At 33.9% G+C, this 22264-nt stretch overlaps 1 protein-coding gene across 12 annotated transcripts in view; it reads right to left on the minus strand.

The window, feature by feature from the left end:
- The window catches only part of LOC145255736 (extended synaptotagmin-1-like), an 888623-nt gene that overhangs the window by 813376 nt on the left and 52983 nt on the right, over positions 1-22264 (minus strand). The window lies entirely within an intron of this gene.

The raw sequence follows: 22264 nt of genomic DNA on the forward strand, positions 1-22264 counted from the left end.
ATATTGCAGAGTAGTGATAAGGCATGCTTTGTAAACACTTAGCTTTCATTTTGATGCAATTCCTTGATCTGACTGCACACATTTCTCCAGTTTGCCAAAAGCATAACTGGCTTTGGCTATTCCATACTAGTGCATCCTTTGAACAAGATGTAACTCAGAATTTACTCAGCTTTCTCCACAGCATAACATCAACAGCCAGATTATGCTAAGCATTGCTGATGAAATCATAACTCTATATAGAAAATAACAAAATTTTATGTGTAAAAACATCAACAATGAAAAAAAAACTACCATAATTTTTTAATTTTTATTAATTGTGTAATGAAAAGTTTTGTTTTTTTTGTTAAATAAATAATTCTTAAATAAATTTTTTTTTCAAATAAGTGTTAGCAACTTTTTTTTTGTCTTATAAATAACAAAATTGGGTGGGTTTGGGGATTTTTTTTTTGTTTTTTTTGCCAATTCACTGAGAGTAGTTGGAATCTTTTTTTCTTTTTTTTTTTTTTTTCTCCAATGCCAGGAAAATTTCTGTAGGAAAATGTTTTTTTTTTCTCAGACTTTCAATGGCATCAGATGATGGCAAAGTAGATGGAGAAGGGGTAGCGGACATGAAAGGAAGCTCTTTACCAACCAGATAGTCTTGGGCAAACGGATCACAACCAAATTTTTACTTCCACATAAACTCTAAAAGATAGGTGTCCAAAAGTTCCTGGTTAGTTCCACATTCTTGTTTGTTGTGCTGTTTGGCCTCCTTCCACATTCACTCTACATGATTCATAGTTGCGTGCATTTCAGGATGCACGATGAAGGCTTACCATAGCCTTGAGCCATTTGTGACAGTAGACACAGGAAACTATCACTGCTGAGTAAATTACCTTCAAAATATTTAAGTGCACCACCTTTATCCTGGAGGGTGAGAGGCTCTTTAGGACAGGTGCTAATGTGTATGAACTTATGAGGAACATACTGCGTCATGAGAATAGACAAACTCTAATATTTCTACATTACAACTTATAAGTATTCAACTTTTAATACTGATGAGACTATAAGAGCAGAGGAGGAAGGCAGATATAAGTAGAGAAAGTGCAGAACTTCACTACACTTCTCCAAGCTGTGCTGAGGGTCAAGAAGATCAAAGTGAAAGTGAAACTATCTTTTTCAAGCCTGTTTGATGAATTAGCTTTGAATAATTCTACAGTAACAAATCAAAACTTAGAGCAGGTAGAAGCTAAATTAAACCAGGAAACTGCAACTAAAAAAAAAAATACAAAAATCACAATCTAAACACAAAAGGTTGGTTGGTTGGTTGGTTGTTTTACGGCATATCAACCTTTTTCAGGTTATTTAATGCCGAATCTAGTTATTTTCAGGAACGATTTTTAATGGAGTATATTTTTTTTTTAAAGTCAGATTCTATTTAACCCATAGTTGGGACCCTAACAGGTACTACCACTCCGAGTCAGAGTGGACCTGGGAGCAATGGCAATTAAAGTGTGGCTCCACACTCCCCAAGGCCTGCAAGGTGGGGCCTTACCATCGGATATAGTTTTAGATCATATCCAGGACCGTTGTATAAAGGATTCTTTTTAAATTTTTTTATAAAGGCCAATTTTTTTTAAGATATGAGAGTATGATATGGGGGATTGTTTTTATCAAATAACTCTTTAATATTGTTTTCTTTGTAGAATCGATTTCTTACAGTTACAAAATCAGTACATTCAATTAATATGTGTTTGATTGTGAGTGGTGTTTGACAAGGTATACATATGGGTTGGCTTTCTTTTTTTAGGAGATATGAGTGGGTTAAGTGAGTATGGCCTATTTTTATTCTTGTTAGTTTGACTTCTTTTCTGTTTAGTTTCGTATTTTGTTCTTGTTTTTTGATTTTTGGCATGATTTTGTGAAGTTTATTGTTAAAGTGTTCATTCCAGTAAGTTTGCCATTTCTCTGTTGTATATGTATTGATACGTCTTTTTAGATCTATGTATGGAATTTTAAAATTTGCATCGATTGGGAGATTTAAGGCGTTTTTTGCTGCAGAATCTGCTAATTCATTACCTTTAATACCGGAATGGCTCAGTATCCAGTAGAAAATGATTTCTTTTTTACTGTTTAGTTCAGTTAATTTTTGGAGTAATTTTGTGATTAGGGGGTTGTCCATCTTTTTATATTTTTTTTTTAATCGCTTTTAGAGTAGATTGAGAGTCTGAAAGGATTATAAATTTGTTTTTTTTTTTGTTATTGGAGGCGAGTTTGAGAGCTAGGATTAGAGCATGTATTTCAGCACTAAAGATTGAGGTTTCTTTTGGGAGGTTTGATTGTTTTTTGATTGATTTATTGAGTATTGCTGCACTGGCTGTTGCGTTATTTTGTTTGGACCCATCCGTATAGATGTGTGTGTGGTCTGGATACTTTTTTTTGATTTTATTGAGATCATCATGATAAGTTATTGGATGAGTATGTTTCTTTTCATATTTACTTAAACTTAGGTCGATGTTAGGGGATACGATTTTCCAGGGAGGGGTTTTGAGTAGGACAGTTTCGTGAATTTCAGTTATGGGTAGACTTGCTTCTTTGGAAATCGATTTTATCCAAAGTCCAAAGGTTTTGATTGCATTTTCTTTTTGGTCGAAAAGGTGTTTACGGTTTGGATTTAAAGTGCTATTGTGTGCTGGGTTTGTGGGGTTGGCTGTAAGTTTTGTGTAGTATTTAAGACCAAGGTTTTGATTTCTGAGAATTGGAGGAGTTTCATGTGCTTCTGTATACAGGCTTTTTACGGGGGAGGTTGGAAATGCTCCTAGTGTTAGTCTTAGTCCAGAGTGGCATATTGTGTTGAGGGTTTTTAGATATGACTTTCTGGTGGATTGATATATGAAGCTATCAAAATCTATTTTCGATCTAATTAATGCTCTATATAGTTTGAGTAGTGTGTTCTTGTCAGTTCCCCAATCTGTATGGGCAATGACTCATAGGAGTTGTAATGCTTTATTACATTTGGTTTTGATGTATGGAATGAAATTTAGTTTTTTGTCAAAAATAATTCCCAGGTGCTTGTGTTCATTTACGAATGGAATTGTTTTGCCTTCAATCTGTAAGGTTGGGTCAGGGTGGAGTTTGCGTTGGTTACAGAAATGGATGCATTTTGTTTTAGTTTTGGAGAATTTGAAACCATTTTTCGTTGCCCATTTATTAATTTTATTTATGTTATGTTGTTTTCTTTCAATAGTGTGAGTGTATTTAGATCTGTAGCTGATTGAGCAGTCATCTACATATAAGGAGTTATGTATATCAGGAGAGAGTTCTTTTATAATGTTATTGATTTTTATGTTAAAGATAGTTGTTGATAATATGCTGCCTTGGGGCACTCCTCCTTGATTTTGTGGGTCTGAGTCTATGCGAACTTGGAAGGATCTGTTTGTTAGGAAGTTTTTTATGAATTCAGGTAATCTGCCTCTTAGTTCAATGTTGTGGAGATCTTTTATGATACCGTGTTTCCAGGTAGTTTCATATGCTTTCTCAAGATTGAAAAAAACAAGATCAAAAAAAAAAAAACAGATGTTATGTGTCCCTTATTGATAAAAGCTTCTCTGATATAATTTTTTAGGTTAGTGATGTGGTCTATACATTCTCGATTTATTTGGTATCCACACTGGATTTCAGAAATTATTTTGTTGTCATCTATATACCATATAAGATGGTAGTTAATCATTCTTTCAAACGTTTTGCATAGGCAGCTTGTGAGAGCTATTGGTCTGTAGTTTTCTGGGCTTGATGTATCTTTTCCCAGTTTGGGTATTGGGATTATTGTTGCGTTTTTCCATGAAGTTGGGAAATCTTTTGTTTCCCATATTTTATTATAAATTTTGAGAAGGAGTTTTAATGATTCTGGTGGAATTTTTTTAAGGAAGCTATAGTGCACTTCATCTGGTCCTACAGCTGAGTTATGGGATTTTTCTATGGCGGTTTCTAGTTCATTGATTGAGAAGATTTCATTGTAAGGCTCTTGGTTTTTGGAGTTAAAGTTTATTTTGTACTTTTCTTCATGTTTTTTAAGTATTTGGAATTTGTAGTGTTTTGATGATGAGTTTCCGCCAAAGATTTTAGCTAGTGTGTTAGCAATATCTTTTTTATCAGTTATTTTCTGTTTATTTGTGAGAAGGTGTTTGATTGGATTCGGATTATATTTTCCAGTTATTTCCCTAATCATTTCCCAGACGGTTTTGGGTTTAGTGGTGATGTTGATTTTGTTGACAAATTGTTGCCAGCAGGATCTTTTGCATTCTTTAATTGTTTTTCGAGTTTTAGCTCTTTGGTAATTGTATTCTATTAAGTTGTTCATTGTGGATTGATTTTTAAATTTTCTTAAGGCTGCCTTTCTCTCTTTAATGGCCGTTTTACATTTTGGATTGAACCATGGTTTGTTTTTTTTTTCCAGGAGGAGAATTTTTGGGTATGCATTTTTTGGCTATTGTTATGAGTACTTCCGTGAATTCTTCTATTGTTTGGATTTGATATTCTGTTAGTTTTAGTGAACAAAGTTCTTTAAATTCGGTCCAGTTGGCTTTGTTTTTGTTCCACCTGGGTATGTGGTTTTGGATGGAGTTACTGTATTTGATTATAATAGGGAAGTGATCACTTCCACAGGGTTCTTTCTAAGTGCTCCATGTATAATCTAAGAAGCTTGATCAATGGCACTAGTTGATCCGTTTGTTGGATTTAAGTATGTGGGATTTTTTTAATTGCGAAGGCACAAGTTATTTTTGTTAATTAATTGTTCAATTTTGTTTCCTTTTGAGTTTGTGACTTCGCATCCCCATAACGTACTGTGGCAGTTAAAGTCTCCTAGAAGAATGAATGGTGAAGGAAGTTGTTTTATTAAATTTTCTAGTACATTTTCATTTATTGGTTCATGAGGAGGGAGGTATATTGAGCAGATTGTGATTGTTTTGTGTAATGTGAGTTGAGTTGTAATTGCTTGGAGATTTGTTTTGACAGAGAAATTGCTTTGAGGTATGTTATTCCTTACAAGAATTGAGGTGCCTCCATTAGCACGAAGGCCTGTGTTATGGAAATAGTTGTATTGTTCATAGTTTGGTGTTTTGAAATGGCTATTGTTTTGTAGGCGGTTTCTTGTAAGTAAACAATGGTTGGGTTGAAGAGTGAGTGAATTCGTTTCGCAACTACGGCAGTTGATTAACACACACGTCGAACTTCTAATCACACTGATGCAGTTGATACACACTGTCATCGATCTTCTGAACATCCAGTGGTATACGCACAGCAAATCTGTGCGTATGCATAATTCTTTGACTTTCCACTGGAGTGCCAAGTTTATTCCTTTTATTACCGCATCCAACTCTGCCAGGTTGATGTGAGCAGCATCATCCATTGGTTGCAACCAGCAGGCGTCCTCAATCACAGACCCATTCATCTCCAATAGCGCCCCAATCGCGAGGGAGCTCGCATCCACCCACACATTTAGCCTGTCTCCCTGGACGCACCAATCTCCTTTAGCGGGGTCCTCTTGTGATGGTCTCCTTCACCATGCGCAGCAACAGATTGCCCACCATTTCATCATCCCAGCCTTTGGTAACTGCACTCGCCCTCCTCTTCATGATGGCTGTCGCAGCCAGAGTCCATCTACCTACTGGTAAGTGTCCCACCAGTTTTCTACACAGGGAAAATATAGCCCGCCTCATGAGGACTTGGGGCACTTCAGGAACTGCAGTTCCGCACCCCCACTTCAAGGTCCCTTGCTCCTGTTGAATGCTCAACCCCAAGACACGAGCACCATCCTCCAAGCGTTCTGGATCCTTACACATCAGTCCAAGTTCGGCTAGCTTGGCCCTCACACGTGATGATGGCGCAATGTCTTCAAGGTCTGTTGATGTCCCCTCTTTTACGGTCTTATCCTGTGACAATACAGCATTGACGATCGTCTTCATTATTTGGGGCGCAACGTTCAGCCCAAAGCCCAGTCTTGTGAGGCAATACCTCCTACCGGCAAACACTACTGTCTGAAACGGCCACATTGTCTCGCTAACCCGGACCTGCAGATATGCTCTTCTCAGATCCAACAGGGACACATTAGAACTCAGCTGGCGCCACTCTCGTAGTTTGCTAGCACACACGTCAGCATCAGCTGTGAACACATCAACATATGAGTTCAGTTCTCGGTAGTCTATTACCGGCCTGACTTTGGCTTTGTTGTGCTGAGCAACCGCCATTAATAGGATCAGACCCTTAGGAGGTCCAAGTTTCTTGTATGGGTAGAGAATCAGCCAGCCATCCCCGATCCATTTGCCAAGTTCTTCTTCGTACGTGGGCCTCATGTGGTCGGGCACATGGTATTCAGTTATTCCATTCTGCAGTTTGGCTGGTTCCCGATTTTCCGACCACTTCCATGAGGCAGTCCAAGTCCTCTTTTGCTCGTCAAATTCGACGCTGAAGTCTGGTTGGTCGATCCTTAGCGCAGCACACACTGGGACTTTCTCCTGAAAATGTACTGCCCCCGTTGCCGTTATATAGACACAACCAAGGGCTCTGATGGCATCATATCCTTGGAGCAGGTCAAAACTCAGGGGTTTTTCGAGCACTACCAGCGCCTCTAGGTTAGCAGAGCTTCCATTTTTCATCCGAATGTTTACATTGCCCACCCCGCAACATGTGCACGTCTCTCCACTGATGGTAGTCACTCTGACGTTCTTCTTTCTCCAAGTGTGGCAGAGATCTGCACATACGATAGTGCGGGAGCACCCGGAATCGAGGAATGCTGAGCACAGAGTTTCATTGATATATATCGGGATGATCAGCAGCGTCTCATTTAATTTCTGCATGGGGAAGAGGTCGATGCTGACACCTTGTCCCCGGTTCCGTTTTCCGGACACTCTTGAGCTACATGGCCAGTTTCCTTACACCGGTAGCAGCGAACAGCCGTTGGTTGTTGCCAGCAGTTCCTTGCAATGTGGCCCTGTCCATTGCATCTGTAGCATATGATTCCACCACGTGGACCGGGTCCCTGATACGGTTTCTTATCATTCGGTGTGGACTGGGCAGCAGCAATTACTGGTTCCCTCATCTCTGAGTAATTCTTCATTACAGTCCTGGCCCGATCTACTAGGTCATTAAGGGGCAACGAATCTGCACTTGAGCTAGCTCGTAGTAGTTGCTTTGCTCCTGTCAGGAGTCCTGCTAGGAATTTGCATGCTAAGGCCCGCTCAGGCAGTCCACCAAACAACACTGTCACCTTCGTCAGCTCTGCCAAGTACACATCGACCGTTTTGCCTGGACGTAAGGTTCTTGCCTCAAGTTGCTCCCAAGCAGCAGTGGGGTCAATCGCAAACGCCTTGAACAGTGCCGCCTTGATTTTCTCATAGTCTGGTTTGCCCTCATGGCTGAGCTCTTGATACCCCGCAAAGGCGCCGCCGGACAAACGCAGAGGAACAACATGTTCGAAGTTTTTTATGCCAGACAAAAGGCAATGTAATTCCATCTTTTCCACCCAGTCAATTACCGGGGTCGATCCATCAAACTCTGGTATTAATTTGAGATCAATTTTTTCCCCCCATTTTGCTGAAATAGCTTGAATTCGTTTCACAAATATGGCAGTCGATTAACACACACGTTGAACTTCTAATCACACTGATGCAGTTGATACACACTCATCGATCTTCTGAACATACTCCTTTTATTGTTCAAGCGTTCATCATCAGTCAATCGGCGGCCAGAAAAACAGTCACGTGAGGCCTGACGTCATCGCTCAATAATCTTACAAAAACCCCAGCCATCATTTTTAATTTCTGCCCTCCCTGTGACCCTACCAGCAGGTAAGACAACATGCGCATGCACGTGGTCACTTTCTTCCTTCATTCTGTTCGACTTTACAGTGACATAAGTACAAGAAGTTCATTATAGTAAGATCTTATTCCACGACAATTCCATCGGATAATTTGTTGTCTTTTATTTCTATCCATGAGGCTGTTTAGTTTTCCTCTATTTCCATCTCTTTAGAAGTAGAGGGTTTATCTTTTGTTGGAGTTTGTGTCTTTGGTGAAGCGTTTTGCTGGGTTTTTTCTTTTTTTTTTGTTTGGATCTTGACGTCGATCTGGATCTTGCTTGGGATGTTGCTGTTTTGGCTTCTTGTTCATTTTTCCCCTCTTGATTACTTGTGTTTGGTTTCTTTTTTTTTATCTAGGTTGTTTTCGGTTTCCATTTTTTCTAGAATTTGGAATCTATTTTAAGTGTCTACTGTTTGGTTTTCTTCTTTTCTGGAACGTTCTTTATTTGCTGTTTTATCATTGCTTATGTTTTTATTAATTTCTGGTGGTTGTTTTGTTGGTTTCTGTGATAATTTTATTAAATGGTTCTGTTGTGGATGGAATATTATTTTCTTTGTTTGGATTTGTTATTTCTATTTTGTTTCCCAGATTTGAGTATTTTTCTTTTAGGCTATTTTGAAATTCTGGCCATTCTTTAATATTTAATGTAATCAGTTTGTTTATCAGCTCCCTATATTGATCATGTATTTCATTATGTTGGTATGGTTTAGTTGTCTTTTTTGTTGTCTCAGCATATGTGTTGTCTTTCATGTACGTCTCAATTATTTTTCTGGCTTCTGGAAAGGTTGTGTTTTTTTTGTACTTTACTTCTATAATTTCTTTCTTTTTGATATGTTTTGCATATTTTAGAGAAGACCGGGTAATCTTCTTTGCAGTTTGCGCATTTCACCTCATTTATGCATTTTTCTTCGGTGTGATCAGGCTCTTTGTTGCCGCATTTTCCACATATTTTTATTCCTTTACAGGCTTCTTTATGATGTCTATATTTTTGGCAATGGAAACATCTTAATGGAGCTGGGATATATTGGTCTACTTTTACATTTAAGTAGCCAATTTTTATTTCTTTAGGTATTGTTGATTTGTTAAACGTTAATATATATGGGTTGGTTGTTATTATTTTATTGTTTCTTTTTATGTTTATGCGGATGTGGTTGATTACTCCTTGTTTTTCTAATTCGGTTTTTATTTCTTCTTCAGTTGCCAGGGAAAGACTTTGCACTTGTACTCATGGAAGTTCTTCATTTTGAGTAGAGATTGAGCATCTCTAAGATTGGTTATCTCAACTAGTAGATCTTCATCTTTTGTTTTTTTTTTATCATTTTTGGTTTACTTTTTGTGGATAATGTCTTTTCTATTAGGAGAGGTGATAAATTTCCAAATTTTTTTTATTTTCAATTAATTCAATAACCAAGAATCGTGGGAAGTTTCCTTTGTCTATAGTTGGAGCGGTTTTTCTAGTTTTGAATTTTTGTTCTTCATCTGAGCTTGAGAGGTCAGAGTCGGAGGAATGGTTTCTTTTAAAGGTTTTGAGGGGGATGCATTTGTTTTTATCAGCCATGGATTTTGGGATTTATTTTTCATCAACCACGCTCCCTACACATCTCGGAGTCCAAAATTGGGGCATAGTAAGGGGGAAACCCATTCGCCTTGACCATGTCGGGGCTACGTGGAGGATATACTCTTTTGGTAAGGAGTTCTCAAGCACTATATTTTCTGTTCAATATGTCCTCAAAAATACATTTCCTCAGATGGAGTGTTAAGTTCTGGTCTTTCCAATTGATTGATCCTTGCCACCGCCTTCTAGCACTTACTTGGTTTGCCTATTTTTGTAGTGGGGGAATAAATAAAAAAAAAATAAAAAAATTTTTTTAAAAGATGGGAGTACCTTTAAGTTTCGCTCTTTGTTGTGGTAGTTGGTACTTTGGGTGTAAGTGCTAGGGCTTGGTGTGACTGGCCGATTGGTCGGATCGGGCCTCTCCGACTGCCCGTCTAGCCGAAGTAAGGGCCGAAGTAATGTGTTGCAGTGCCTAGACTTTTATGCACCCAGGTCTAGGTTAGCTCAGTCATCAGGATCACGTCCTAAGGCATTACGGGTAGCAACCCACGGCTTACTGGTTGCCCCATTGAGGGATTTTTACCTTCTGCAGGGGGGCAGTTGGCTTATTCTAGTGCCCTACCAAAAGGGGGGGCGATGGAGTTGGTAAGTAGGGAAGGAAAAGGAAAGGAGAGGGGAAGGGGTTTGTTGTTTTTGTTTTTTCAGAACATAATTAAGTTTTGCAAAAGAGAATAGAAAACAAAAACAGAAAATCGATGTAGGCGCATTTCGTTTCAGGAAGCCAATAGACAGCCTGATCTGGTAACACCAGTAAACATAAAAGGAGTAAATTCCTTATGGTTAATTACACAAAAGAACTTGATGAGTACATATCAGTACATATCAGTACAATTAGCTTTACAACTATCGCAAGAGGTGATACTCCATTTCAGTGGTGGAAGAGGGAGACCTTGCCACTGCTAAGTAAACTGGCTTCAAAATATTTAAGCACACCACCATCTGTTGAGAGTGAAAGGCTCTTTAGTACATGCAATGTGTATGAACCTACGAGGAACAGACTGTGTCCTGAGAATGGAGAAACCCTCATGTATCTACATTACAACTTATAAGTATTCAACTTTAAATACTGATGAGACTATGAGAGCAGAGGATGCAAGCAGCTAGAATAGAAGAGGAAGTAGAGCAGCAGCAGAAATTCACTTTATAGTTATTCACTTAAAGAATTACAATTTGTACTTTGTAGTTGGTTTGTAATTTCTTTTTCTTATGTAATTGTTTAATCATATTCATTTAAGAATTAGAAATTGTATTTTGTTATTTTATTTGATAAAGACAAAAACACTTAACAAATGTAAAATTAAATTAGCAGATACTATGTTAATGTGTTAAAGCTATCGGATGGGTCACTTGGCAGTGATGGAATGATTTGAATTTAATAGGAAAGAGAAAAGTAAATAATTTGCTGATTAATCAGCAAACTGGTTGATTAGACCGATTAATGATTACCTGTCGATTAATCAGTACGCCCCTAATACACACATATACACGTGTGTGCATGTATATACATAATATTATATATACACACATATTATAGACACACACACACCTTATATATACATACACATATATACACACACACACATAGACATATACACATACATAAAAACATTGTATATACATGTAAATACATACACACACACATTTATACGTACATACATACACACGTATGCACATACATACATATAAACATACGTATATATACACATATGTACATAGACATATACGTACGTATATATACACATATACGTACATATATATACATATATACAAACAAACAAACAGGGCCTGGAGGCTACATATGTATATATACACATATACACAAACATAAATACATATACACACGCGTACATGTGTTTATATTTATATATATATATATATACACAGACATACATACATACATACACACGTATATATATATACTTACATATACACAAACATACATATACACATACGTTTGTTTATATATATATATATATATATATATATATACACACACACAGACATACATACACGTGTATATATATATATATATATATATATATACTTACATATACACACACATACATATACACATACGTTTGTTTATTTATATATATATATATATATATATATATATATATATACATATACATACATACACACACACATTCATACACACACAGATACACATTTTTTTTTTAATATGGGAATCCCTACTGATCAGGGCCTAGAGTCCACTCTTGAATAAGGTTAATGAGCATAAGATGAACAGTGAGACAAGTTTTGGGGAGAATTGAGCAGAATTGAACTATTTAAGGGAGTAGAATAGCAAGAACTTGTTCGCATTTTATTTGAAGATGATCATGTTATAGTCAGCTGGGAAGCAGGCAAGAGGAACAGAGTTCCAAAGGTGAGTATTTCTAGGAAAGAAGGTTTGTTCATTAAATTTGCATTTAAATTTAGGCAACATCTGGAGTAGCTGCTTTTAAAAATTTGCCAACATCTCTATTCCAAAGAATATACCCATGTATATTTGTGTATAAGTCAAATTTCTGGAAGTTGATTTTAAGGTTATTTTTTGGTGGTCGACTTATACATAGGTAATGTTTCTGGAAATGTTGTTAAAGATCGACTAAGTGCTCGATCTTAATATAGAAAATGCCATTTTGCTTGTACACTCAGTATATACCGATAATCCTAGTAATTAATCACACTCCTTTCAAACCCCCACTGCAGTGTGATTGCCAGCATGTAAGCACATGTGCATTTTTTCAGTGGGAGGCTTAATAATAATTGGAATAGCTCTTGCAATGTTCACTCTGTAGAATGGCCTAAGTTGATATAATGTATTCGGTGATGATATGGCATTTTTTTTAGTAGGTTAGGAAATGTAGTGTTTATGATGTCATTCTCCCCTAAGTTCACTATTAAAAATCCTATAAACAACAATATTAACTATTTAACAATTTAATAACTATTTAATAAAACCACATACATTCAAACTATTATGGTATATTACGGCTCGTGCAACGTATGTATTTACATTATGATACACGACATAAATTATGTCTAAAAACAGTAACTGCGCCTGGAATCTACAGCATGTCATTGATCAGAATTTCTGATTAGCAACATTTGCGTTTGTTGCATGAAAGTGTGCAGCGGGTTGGTTCTATATATGAAAATCGAATGGACCACACATGTGTAAATGCACATATCACTTGCAGATGCCGAGAAATAATTTATGTCTTACAAAAAAAAAAAAAAAAAAAAAAAACACTTAAAAGGAAATTTGTGCCAAAAAGAGCCATGAGACAGACCATTTAACTTGTCTAGAATCTACAGTCGACTTATATACAGGTAATACCTAAAATGACGCAATTTTTTATCTTAAAATGCACATAGACATACACAAGTATATACAATAACTTATGTATGGTCTTTGTTTAGATTAGTTAACCAAATAGCATGGACAGATTCTCCCCCGTAATATCTTCCTTCAAAAACATTGTCAAATAACGTTCACACTTCATCAATCAAGATCTTGAGATCGCATTTTTTCACTGCATTTGGTAAAGAAGGATGTCACAACCTTTGATATTAACAGAGTAACCAGACTGGAGTAAAGGCATTGTACATGTCCCACTAGTATATTACCCTGAGAACTGGCAGATTTAGATATGGTGTAGGAAGCACTGACAGTCTTCAGTAGCATATTCCCGATCTAACATATGGATGAAATGGAAGGACTTGGCAGAGAAAGATTATTCCATTTAGAAAATGAGAAAATTATGCTTAAAAATTATACTTTAAAAATTTTTGTAAAGTACGATTTGAAAGAATTTAAATTATACTTTAAAAAATGAAATATAAAAAAATCAAAGAAATCGAAAATAATTTTTGTCTTTTTAACACTGACCAATATATGTCCTATTTGACTAACAAAACATTTCTATATATAAATTTTGTTAATAAAGCGATCAGGTGGAACTGCCTTTAGATATAGCAATATAAAATTATTCTCAGGTTAAGGTAAGAATTCATTAGGCTGATTATATTTAGCCTATCAAAGTATATTTCATTTTGATTAAATGGAATACAATATTGTTATATGAGCATATGTTTTACATTATTTTAAGTATGAAGATAGAAATTGAAAAATAATAGTAATGTTAATACAATGTTAAGAGCTAAGGACAGGAGTTGATGTGGGCCCTCATATCAGAATTCCATCAATTTCCCCAAATTCATTTCAATTAATGTCACTTTATTTAAATTCTCTCCCACACAATCAATGCCGAATATAACTCTGGGCCCCCACCCCCCAAAAAAAAATAAATAATAAATAAAATAAAATAAAAATAATAATGTCAGGTCATCATAAAATGAAGATAAACATAGTTTGTTGGGCCAATAATAACTAACAATGATTGATCAGTACTTAATGGCTCAACAACATCCACTAGAGAGCAATTCAACAAATTTATTCAGTAAGTCTTAATCCATTTTCTATTAATAATATCAAGAGAGATTTTAAGTAATCGAGATGATTTTCATTGTTGGTTTTGGAAAACCTTTTATCATATGCGTAATTGATATATATATATATTAGTAGTTAGTTAGAAAATGTATATGGCAGTTAAGGATTCATCAGGCTTATGCCAGGATTTTGTGGTTGTCTTACGTTTTCATATATGCACCTTCTATTTTATTTTTAGCCAATCAGCTTTCTACTTTGCACCGCATCCTTCCTAATCAGCCAATGAGCAGGCACTTACAGGACAAAGGCCCAGTTGACTTCCGGTTCACCTGTTCCTTTGTGTGTGCTGTTTTGGCAGGGAGCTTTGGTATCTAGTGTCCTGACTTATTTTAAATCTAGGTTAAATGTGTTTTTTGTTTTTTTTATGTTAGTTTATATATGATGATTTATGTATGTTTATTTTATTTGCTTATTTTCTATTGTTATTGTTAGTTTTAAATTGTTTTGTATCGCTATCCTAGAGTAAAGTTTATCCTGTGAAGACAGTAGTTCGCTATTTCTCTCCTATAGTTTAATAGATGTTGGGGTTCTTTAAAGTATAAAATAGCAAATTTTTTATGAAAGCACAATCTACATGGATTGTCTAGGTCTCTGCATGTGTTTGCTTGTCTTACTATTTTCCATTCGACTACTGGCGAACATCCGCTTTCTTTGAGTTCCCAGTATTTGTTTGCTAGGGTTGTTTTCATTCTGTGTTTTTTATTTTTGAATATACTTTTGTGGTCATAATATCAGGTTTTAAAATCTAAGGAAGTCATACCTATGTAATATTTCTTGTTATTCGGGTTTACTTTCGCAAATATTGTGTCCTGGTAAACTATGCTTTTGGTTAGACATTTATTTTGAAGTAGGCAAAGTGTGTGGGTTCTGCAGTTGCATTTATTTTGTTTGTTATTAGTATTTGTATTTTTAGTATGGTTGTCGTTGTCTGAAGTTGGTTTATTATTATTTCTACTAGTTACATATGTGTCCTTCGTGTTAGTTTTAGTTTTATCATGGTGTCCACTTTTTTATTGTTTATTTTGTTGTTGCTTTCATTGCTTTTATTTAATATTTTGTTATTATGTGTTTTAATTATCATTTTCGCAGCAGCTGTAGGATAACTTGAGGTTACTTTTATTGAAAATTTTGTGTAAAGGATTGGTTGCAGGAAAGTACTTTCGATAAGATCTAGAAATCTCTTGCCAAGTTTTGTTTTTAAGCGATGGCGAGCAAATTTCTTCCTTAAAAATGAAAGCATAAAAAAAAGGAATCCTATGGTTTAAAACCCTAAAAAATGCAAAAGCAGTAGACCTTTTGATAAACTTTGCAAATGACCTTTTAAGCGTAATTAAAAATTTAGAATTCCACAATCAACATAACAATTTCCAACGGAAACTACACAAAATCCTTAGAAACATAAACAACTCTAATAAAATCTTTGTAAAAGCAGATAAAACTAGAAATTTTTATAAAATAGATAAACAGAATATAACAAGCTAATCACAGAAAACATTACAAAAAACTACAAAAAACTGAATACAAATGAATGCAACTACATAGATATAATAAATATTGAAAGCAAACAAATCACCGATAAATTAAAAATTAGCAATAAAGTTGGCAAATTGAAACCTAGAAAGGCATACATTCTGCTCAAAGACCAGAAATGTGACTTCAATAATAACCCCAGTACCTGCTTGATGAACCCAACTAAACCAGAAATAGATAGAATTAGCAAAGCAATACTCTCTAGAGTAAACAAACAAATCGAACAAGACCTAGAATTAAACCAGTGGGCAAATACTGCCGAAGCAATCACTTCGTTTAAAAATATAGAAAACAAAAATAAATGTACGTTTATATAGTTCAACATCATAGACTTCTATCTCTCGATATCCGAGGAACTTTTCAACATTGCCCTAGAATTTGCCGAGGCATACACTGATATATCCTTGGAAGAAATCCACCTTATTAAAAAATGTAGAAAATCAGTTTTAGTAAATAATAACCAATGGATAAAAAACTAAAATGACAAATTCGTTTGATTTGACCATGGGTCCCCTGGATACTGCAGAGGCATCAGATCTTGTGGGGTTATTCATTCTATATACCCTCACAAGCATATTTGATACTACGGTATGGGCCTATATAGATATGATGGACTAGCTATAATAAAAGACTCTAACAAAGTCAAGGGAGATAACTTAAGAAAATCATACACAAGGAAATGAAAAAATTAGGCCTAAAATTAGACATACTAGCTAACATAAAAATAATAAACTTCCTGGAGGTCACGTTAAATTTAGATAAAAACACATAGGAACCCTACTTAAAAGACAACGCTAATCCAATATACATAAACCCTAAGTCCAATTACTCACCATCAATTATAAAACAGATTCCTAACTCGATCGTAAGTAGACTCAGCAATAACTCAAGCGATGAAGATTTCTTTAACAAATTAATCAATATCTATGAAACAGCCCCAAAAAATAATGGATACAAAAATATTGACATCAAATATAAGCAACAAAACACCAATAACTATAATTAAATTAAAAATAGAAGAAAAAGAAATATAATCTGGTAAACAGCGCCATACAATCAAATGTTAAAAAAAAAACTTGGCAAGAAATTTCTAGATCTTATCGAAAAGCACTTCCCCGCGAACAATCCCTTACACAAAATTTTCAATAAAAATAACCTCAAGTTATCCTACAGCTGCTACGAAAATTTAGAGATGATAATTAAAACACATAACAAAATAGAAAAAGGATTAAATAAAAGCAATGAAAACAACAACAAAATAAACAATAAAAAAGTGGACACCATGATAAAACTAAAACTAACACAAAGGACACATATGTAACTAGGAGAAATAATAATAAACCAACTTCGGACAACAACAACCATACTAAAAATACATTCAAAAATAAAAAACACAGAATGAAATCAACCCTAGCAAACAAGTACTGGGAACTCAAAGAAAGCGGACGTTCGCCAGTAGTCGAATGGAAAATAGTAAGACAAGCAAACACATGTAGAGACCTAGACAATCCATGTAGATTGTGCTTTCATAAAAAATTTGCTATCGAATACTTTAAAGAATCCCAACATCTATTAAACTATAGGAGAGAAATAGCGAACTACTGTCTTCGCAGGATAAACTTTACTCTAGGATAGCGATACAAAACAATTTAAAACTAACAATAACAATAGAAAATAAGCAAATAAAATAAACATACATATACATAAATCATCATATATAAACTAACATAAAAAAACAACAAAAAAACACATTTAACCTAGATTTAAAATAAATCAGGAAACTAGATACCTATGCTCACTGCCAAAACAGCACACACAAAGGAACAGATGAACCGGAAGTCAACTGGGCCTTTGTCCTGTAAGTGCCTACTCATTGGCTGATTAGAAAGGATGCAGTGCAAACTAGAAAGCTGATTGGCTAACTAAAAACACAATAGAAGGTGCGTATATAAAAACGCGAGACAACCACAAAATCCTGGCATAAGCCTGATGAATCCTAGCATGGATGAAACACAGAATATTCTGTGTAGCTTAACTGCCATATATATTTTATAACTTACTACCTAGCTCTACCTATGTATTGAGCACTGAAGTAAATACTTAAAGTTTGCACAAATTTATACTTTTGTATATTAATTTATGTGATTAAATTAAGTAATCATATATTTTTGGTTATTATTTGACCAAATATTATTTTTGGTCATTATGTTCATAAAATAAGATCAATTTGTGTTTAAAAACACAAATTAATCCTATATAAGCATGTTGTTTCAGTTTTCTAACTGATATTTCATATATATATATATATATATATATATGAAATATCAGTTAGAAAACTGAAATGAACATGCTTATAAAATAGGATTAATTTGTGTTTTTAAACACTAATTGATCTTATTTTATGAACATAATGACCAAAAATAATATTTGGTCAAATAATGACCAAAAATAAAAGGGGAAAAGAAAAGGTGACCTGACACACACCTTTTAGATTTGTAACCACATGACTAAATCAATTGAAAGTTGATTGCACCATGATTAAGTAATCTTTGACTCCACATATAGGGAAAAGCGAGTCCCAACAATAGTATTTCATGAGAACATTGCAAGAAATATATTATTAAAGCAACACTTGAAATTTTAAAAGAAACAGCACTATCTTCAAAATATCCTAAGTTAATTTGTCTCCCCCCCCCTTTTCTAATAAATCAAAACTCAGTCTAAAATGATCAAAAAATTTTTCTCAGAAATTCGACCTTTTACTTTTGTTATTAATGATTCACTACTTATCAAAGTTAAAAGCTACTCGAGTGTAGAGGTTAATGAGATAGGTTTCAATTGGACGGTTAAACTAATTAATGAAAATAATAAAATTATTTTCATTATGGAGCATGGTTTACAACAAACATTTGCCGACCTTGAAGACGACTATATTGTAATCCACACAGAAGCAATCCTGTTGTTACATGTTCTACAGACGGTTTTTGGTTCTGTTTTTAAATGTAAAACCCTTTTTCTTTTTTGATATTTTTTATGTTTAAAAAGTAAAATGAGGGGAAATATTTTTAATGGTAATTTGAAAGTTTTCTTTAATGTTACCTTCGTTTATTTATGAAAATGTTTAACACTAAGAGTATACAGACAGTAATTTATTAAGTTTCAAGAAAAAAAAATTCAACATAAAAAATCAATTATTGGAAATTATCTTAAAAACAAATTCTGTTTTAGATTCGTGACTCTGTAATGATTCTCAATATGGTTTTGTGACAGTTAAACATTATTAGAGTATTTCTTGTTAGTGGCAGAAAGCTGAGATATATACTGCTCATCAGGGTATTTTCAGAGTGCCCCCCCATCCCACCCTGTGTTGTTGATCTATAAAAGTATTATTCAGTGTTAATTTTTTTCAGGTCAGTTCAAATTCAGAAGCGTTGCCGGAACATCAATATTTTATTTGAAGTTATTCATATTAAAATGAAATGTCATCAAGAGGTGGCTGTTATACAGTGATTTGTAAAGGTTAGCATTCAGTAATTTCTTTCACAAAGTGTTTCAGTGATTTTTTTTTAACTCTTCTCTTCCTTTCAAGTTTTTAAATCATTTTCATATACATGTTGACAGCAGGTCACAAGAAAAGTTAATCATAAATTATTTATAATTTGCAAAATTATTTTGGAAAATCTTGTTTATAAAACAAAAAATTCACTATTAATTGTCTTTTAAATTAATATGAAAAATAAATGAGTTTGAAAAAAAAAAAAAAGTGTTTCTGAAAACATTTTGATTAAATAATATTTGGACATTCTCCCTTTCACAGAATCTGCTTTCAAATATAACGAAAAAATATATTTGGCATAGGTTTCAAAAAAGCGGACAATAAAGAAATAATTTGAACTTTCAATTCTAAAGGAATAACTTTTTCTATAAAGCTTTTTTTATAAATATAAATAAAAAGAATAAGACCAAAATAATTCTTTTGTATTAAAAATGTAGGAAAACGATTCTGCACCTTCTCAAATCAAAATGGAAAATAGATAGAAAGTTAAAAAGGATTATTAATCTAATTTTGTCTGAAGTGATGAGGCGAAGGTTACTAAATTTATAATTATAAAACAGAAAATAAAAGTATTTTCATTTTGAATTATTATAAAGAGTAAATTGATTTTTAATTTAAAAAAATCAGAGTAAAGGAAAAAGATAATTGTGTTTGATGGACAGGTCAAAAATACTTTAAATTAATGTGGAGGAAAATATTTATCTCATGATACTCCTTATGAATTAACCGACTACTCAGCTACTGAGTGACAGATAAATTATACAGGTTCAAGATGCTGTGAATTTGGAGTCAGTTCAACTCAACCCTAACTATAAGATACTTAAAAATTCCTTTCTTTAATCGACTCTAAATCTGAGTAACAGGTCTTCTACCACACCCAAAATGCCTTAACTCTACACTTACCACAAAATCACTATGTGTCCCTCCAAACAAAATCCCTCTTAAAACTACACATATCTTAAAATAAAATAAAAAAAAATCTCATATTTTGGGGAGGTGAAGGAAAGAGAGTAGCGGAAGGTGTTAATCTACAATAATATCAAAGAAATCTTATAATGTATTTATTTTAAGACAATCTCAATTTCAGTTTATTTTATACTAGCATTTCAGCCCGGCGTTGCCCGGGTGTTTGTAGGTGTATGTTGAGCAAAAAAAAAAAAAAAAAAGCAGTCAATTTTTTTAAAACTTTGACCCCTATTATGACCCCTTAACATTTATTGTTTTGGGCTCAAAGGGAAATGTACACACACACACAGACACTTTCACTTTTATAGATATAATAGTATGGGTGCCCAGCGTTGCTCGAGTGTTTGGAGGTGTATGCCAAGCAAAAAAAAAAAAAAACGTCAACCGAGTTATTAAGTTAGATCCATGTCCAAGGAACCTATATCTAAAATCTCAAGGTTTAGACCCCAAATTGTCAGAGGAGTTTGGTAGAGTTCTCAAAGGTCAAATCGTTGAACTTTGACCCCTTAATAGCCAAATTTCTGACCGAAAACCGATCACATAGAGTTTCCCAAATCTCAGTACCCTGTATATGAAATTTCGAGTCTGTAGACTGAAAATTAACAAAGTTATTGCGTAAATGTAGACAGACAGACACACAGAAACGTTCACTTTTATAGATATACTAGCATGAGTGCCCGGCGTTGACCGGGTGTTTGGATGTGTATGCTGAGCAAAAAAAAAGTCAATTTTTTTTACTTTGACCCCTATTATGACTAGTGGTGGGACGATTAATCGGAATCGTTAATCGTAAGAATCGTGTATTTTGGGAGGTATCGGAATCGGAATCGCATCGTTAAAAAATACCTTGATTTTCCGATTCCTTCATTACGATTCTTTTAGTCTGATGTTGAAAAAAAGGAAAAAATTTCCTGATATTTCTAACCGCAAGAGAGAAATAAAAAGAAACCAAAGAAATTCATTATTAACAGGGCAATGCTTTGTGCCCCCTCCCTTACAAGGTTCATTCATTCAGATCTATTGTAATCAGAACTACAAAAGAGTTAACTTGAAAAGAAGTATGCAGGGCTCTACATTGCGAGTAAAAATAAAAAAAACGCTTATCTTTTTGGCGATTGTTTTTTTTTTACTGACAAATCTTCTAATAGTGAATGAAAATGCTTTTTCAACTTATATTTTCTTAAAATAAAACGAGCAAAGTCAAATTATTTAAACAGTAAAAGGTTTAATAGAACAATATACTTTTTTTTTCTTTTTTTAAAAGAAGGCTTTTGAAAGAAATATCTCTAAAATGAAATTGATCACGTTGTATTATTTCGCAAAGTTTTGACAGTAGTCAGTTTCTTTTGAAGTTTCAAAAAAATCGACCCCATACCTATCTCTTCCAAACCTAAAGTTATTAAATAACCCCTTAGTTAATTTAAGGGTAATTAATTCAATTCAGTCAAGTTTTTTTTTTTTAATTTCATTGAAATAAAATCCATTATTTTTTTTTTCTCCAGAAAGATAAAACCCTGAATTTGATTATATTAAAAGCAGAATAATATAATCTTTTTTCTAGAATTTTAAATTGAAAATTAAAAAAAAAGTGTTTGACGCAGTTTTTTGCCGAACGAAAAAGAAATTAATATATATTTTTTAAAAGGTGTTGTAATCAATTAATTTTTATGTCTAAATAATATTTACGATTAATTAAATAATTTCATTTTAAAAAGTATTTATAAATAGAATTTTACTAAGGACTTATAGTTTAGCAATATTGAACCGCATCAACCATGTGTGAATTAAACACAGTCAACCAAAAAAAAAATTCAAAAGAAAATGCGGGTTTGTATTACTGTACACATAGATTCGAAAAAGTTGTCAAAAAACAAATATATAACAAATAAATGTTATCAATGGCAAGATAAGTTATTTTTCTACCTAACTGGATATATTTTTGGGGTTTTTATTCAATGTAACATGTTTATTCAGCTCGAAAAGCATACAGTGTTTACCGATGTATTGGAAAATTCAAAATGGCGCCCGACACTCTCTTTAACACGGTAAGTTCAGGAAAAGATGTTATAAATAATAAACTATACAAAATACTGCTAGAAACTCGCTCAATATATGTTACCGTGACATATTTTGACATATATTCGGTGTTTTTTTAATAGTATTTTGTCTAGTTTATTATTTATAACACCTTTTCCCGAACTTACCATGTTAAAGAGAGTGTGGGGCGCCATTTTGAATTT

Source organism: Euprymna scolopes, chromosome 31 (assembly GCF_053919585.1).
Source record: "Euprymna scolopes isolate OS-2025 chromosome 31, ASM5391958v1, whole genome shotgun sequence".
NCBI lineage: Eukaryota > Metazoa > Mollusca > Cephalopoda > Sepiida > Sepiolidae > Euprymna > Euprymna scolopes.